Here is a 4657-nt window from a genome sequence, read left to right as displayed (position 1 = left end):
TCAAATACGGACTTTGCTACTAACTAGCTGGGGCCTTGGACAAGTTGCTTACCCTCTGTGTGTCTCAGTTTCCTCATCTGAAAACAAGGGGACGTGACTCTTATGTGCTGGGTCCTGTAGCTTTTTGTCCTACTCGACAGGTATGGATAATCACCGAAAAGTTCCTGTTGCCTCTCCTTTTACCAGGCTTCTTGTGGAAACCTTTCTTCCCTTATAAAACATTTCTTTATGTAGAGTAATATAATTGAGTAGATCATTTTATATTACACTCTATACTCACCTTACAGCTCTCTTTTTGAATTTAGAAGTACCTTTCTTATTTCCTTTAAGTAAGAGACTATAATATCCTGTCTTACTGCTTTGATTTGCAAGACATTCTTTCGACGTAGGACTTCTTCAGGTAATTGGTTTAATACAGCTTATGTGAATTTTGCAAGTCTAAATCTCAGGGACTTGATAATGATGGTGGTGATAATCATGATGACATGATGACAATAATGACAATATTAGCACTACCCTTTATTGAATCTTTACTCTGTACCTGGCCCCATATGCACGCTTCCTGCATTAGCTCGTGTAATCCTCATAATAAACTGATGAACTATGTACTATTTATCTTCAGTTTACACATGAGGATTCTGAGAACAGAGAGGTTAAGTAGCTTGCTGAACATCACACAGTTAGTAAATGGCAACTCCTAGATTTTATCCTGGGCTAGAACTCTGAGGTCAGTGTTCTCAATGATAATGCTGGTAGACTCCCAAATAATGTGTCTCCCCCACTCCCCATTTCAGCTGGATTTGAACCACCACCTAAGAGTACACAAGAAAACACTCTACATTTTCCTAAGGAGATACTAAAGAGAGAATCAAATTCAGGGGAGACCTAAATGACCCTTCACACATGCTAACACAGATTTTGGTCCTCAGGCTAATCACAGATCTAACCGTATGTGGAAATCAGTCTTTATAACTAAAGGTATATTATACTATGTGAAGTGGTAATAAATATTCTTGCATTAGCACCAAAGTATACCCAGGCATCTTTAGAATTATTTCCTGAAACATGTATTTGGAAAGTTTCCATATATAGAAATCCCACTATGTAATAGTTTTATGTGGTTTAAACCATAATTATCATTAATTTTTTGACAATTCTGACTTTGAAATCAAATTACATTTTGGAAGTTCCTCATTCAGGACTTTTCTATGTCCCCACTTGTCTGCTTTATCTCTTCCAGAACCCCCTTTATTTCAGTCTCGGATGCCACCTATCCACTTAATAGGACAAAAATGAAAATCCTGGGTGATACACTGAGTTCTTTGGGAAAATAGTAGTCTCTGGCTGTTTTAAAGTGGCAAGGTGAGGGAATTCCCTGGTGATTCAGGGGTTAGGACTTAGTGCTCTCACTGCCAGGGGCATGGGTTTGATCCCTGGTCAGAGACTAAGATCCTGCAAGCCGTGTGGTATGGCCAAAAAAAAAGAAAGTAGCAAGGCGAGAGAGATACAGGAAGGGGACAAATATGCTTCAGGCTAGCAGCCTAAATTCAAGGAACCTGTATAGAGCGTCTCTGTTTCTTATTTCAGTATTTAATTAATTTCAAGGGATTACATTGTTTATACTTCCTAATTAGGTCTACTGGCCTTCACCATTGTTCTCTTGTCTCTCATCAAAAATTATATGTTTCAGGAGCTGTGCAAGGTGGAGTTAGACAAGGGCTTTAGAACATTCTATAAATTGGATTCTGTATTATTTTTAAATTATGCTGATAGGCACTTCTGTAGCACAATGAGGTCAAGACAGTCTCACTGAAAATGGCCTTTTCATGCTGTGCTCGAGCCAAAAAAAAGGGAAAGGATCATAAAGGTACTATGCTATGTTTGCAGAAGAATGTTGGTAAATTCAATCCAAGACGGTGGTTACAGACTTCCCTGGTGGCTCAGTGGTTAAGAATCCGCCTGCCGATGCAGGGGACATGGGTTCGAGCCCTGGTCCGCGAAGATCCCACATGCTGTGTAGCAGCTAAGCCCGTGCGCCACAACTGCTGAGCCTGCGCTCTAGAGCCCGTGCTCTGCAACAAGAGAAGCCGCTGGTTAAGAATCCGCCTGCCGATGCAGGGGACATGGGTTCGAGCCCTGGTCCGCGAAGATCCCACATGCTGTGTAGCAGCTAAGCCCGTGCGCCACAACTGCTGAGCCTGCGCTCTAGAGCCCGTGCCCTGCAACAAGAGAAGCCGCCGCAATGAGAAGCCCGCGGCGCACCGCAACCAAGAGTAGTCCTCCCCCGCTTCCCGTGACTAGAGGAAGCCCGTGCGCAGCAACGAAGACCGAACGCAGGCACAAATAAATAAATTAATTAATTAAAATAAAAAAGTGGTTCTTTGTCAGACAGTCTTAAAGAGACTAAATGAAATAAATTCTCAAAATGTATAGCAATAGGATATTAATTGAAGATATGTTTATGAAAAACATATTGTATGAAAATATACTATGTTGCATGCTATAAAGTGCAAGAGAATTATTAAGATACAGTTCATAATTTTAGAGAGTTTGCAATTTAAAAGAGAGACTAAAATATGCATGCAATTAATTAAATGGAAGAAAACAAAACATAAATGCCACATGTCAGAGGCAAAGTTTAGCCTGAAAGAACATAGCTGGATTGAATTGAGCTACTAAAATTTAATTCATTCATTTAACTGCTATTTATTGAGTACCTACTATGTGCCAGGTCACGAGACATAACCCTTTCTACCAAAGGATACTGATATCTGGAAACTAAATTCTTGACTAATTTTCAGGATACAGGGTAAAAAATGGAAGTAGCTTCCGCTTGAGTTTGAAAATACTGAATCAAAACCTGGCCCAATCAATTATTCATTGGGGGACTTGGGCAAATAATTTATAATCTTTTAGCTTCATTGTAGAAGTCAGAGGGTCATCTTTGATTGCCTCTTCTAATTTCATCCTACATAAAGGTAATCAACAAATTCGTCTTTAAATGTTCCTTGAATATTTCCCATCCTCCCCATCCTTTTTTATCCCCAGTCCAAAGGCTGGCCCTCATGATTTGCTTGTGGATTCTGTACCCTAAATTAGTTTTGCTCTCCCCGTATCATTCTTTTTCGATCTATTATGCATGTTGTAACCAAAGCAATCTTTCTAAAACTGTTACCTGACCATAACACTCCTCTGCTCAAATCTCTTTAGTCACTTCTCTTCACCCAGAAGATGCAAGCCTGTATTTCTTAGCAAGTAAGATCTTTAATGAGCTGAACTCTGCTTACATTTTTAACCTCACATGCCAATCTTCCTCCATATCCACCCTATGTTTCTCTAATGACCAGGCTGTTTTGTGCCTCCGTGCCTTTGCATATGCTATTTTTTTAAATGCCGAAGCCTGCAACGTTATCCCCATCCTCACTCCACCAATGCTATCTGGAAAACTTTAAAATTTTACTCTTCCTTTGACAGTTTGCTCAAACACAATCTCCTTTATGGAGCGTTCCTTGATGATCCGGGCACAGGTCATTTTTTTCATCCTTCGGTATGCACACCGCATGTTTTATTTATCTATGTTAGCACCATGCATTATAATGTCATTATTCCTGTATATGCCAATTGCCTCAAAAAGACTGAACACCTGAGAACAAAGACAAGGCCCTTCACCTTTGAATCCTCACTGCTAACATAATGTCTGCCATGGAGAGTCTGTGCAATAAATATTTATTTTAGTAATGAAGTCAGGTTTGGGGATAAATGGAAAGAACCAAGAAATGCTTTGTGGAGGAGATGGTATTTAAGGTAGGCCTTGAAAAACTTCTGAAACATTTCCTGAATTTTAAAAATGTAATTTGGGGATGTCCAGTGTTTTGATATACATATATACATAAATGTCTGTATCTTCATGATCTTCCCTTTACTCCTTAAGTATTTTGCCAGCAGAGCTTTGTCTTTTCCATTCAAGGCCCTAGATGCAGTGCTCTGAGTATGGTGAAGGCTTAATAAGTAGGTTAATAGTCTGATTTAAAGAAGCATCTTCCTCAGTTCTCTTAGAATAAGGTACTGTTCTGATTTTCCAGTGCTATGTGTGGTGTCAAAAATGCCTGACTTTTTAGCTGAGTCATAGATGGCTGTGTACCATGCCTAATAGCAAATAAAAATGTTGATATTCACTCTATATATTTAATTTCTCCTGAACATACTAAAAAATATATAAGTAAATATGCCTTTGATCCACAACGGAAAATATGTGAGAACCCTGGGTACCTCACTGCTATTCAATTTAGCTCTCCCTGGGCAGATCACCTGAGTCTGATTGCAAAAGTATTAACTTGGGTATCTTTCCAATCCAAATCATGTCTATTTCAGGTTATCAGTGATGGTTATGCTCTTAGGTATTCTGGCAGAATAATAACCTGAATTATTAAATAGAATTAACAGTACTTTTGGGGATATGCCATTCTTAACTAGTGCATGTTTCTACTTAAGTAGTTCATTTAAAATACAGATGAAGGGGCTTCCCTGGTGGCGCAGTGGTTGCGCGTCCGCCTGCCGATGCAGGGGACACGGGTTCGCGCCCCGGTCCGGGAGGATCCCACATGCCGCGGAGCGGCTGGGCCCGTGAGCCATGGCCGCTGAGCCTGCGCGTCCGGGG

The sequence above is a fragment of the Physeter macrocephalus genome, chromosome 15 (genome assembly GCF_002837175.3).
Source record: "Physeter macrocephalus isolate SW-GA chromosome 15, ASM283717v5, whole genome shotgun sequence".
Lineage (NCBI taxonomy): Eukaryota > Metazoa > Chordata > Mammalia > Artiodactyla > Physeteridae > Physeter > Physeter macrocephalus.
Note: the sequence above shows the minus strand (reverse complement) of the source record.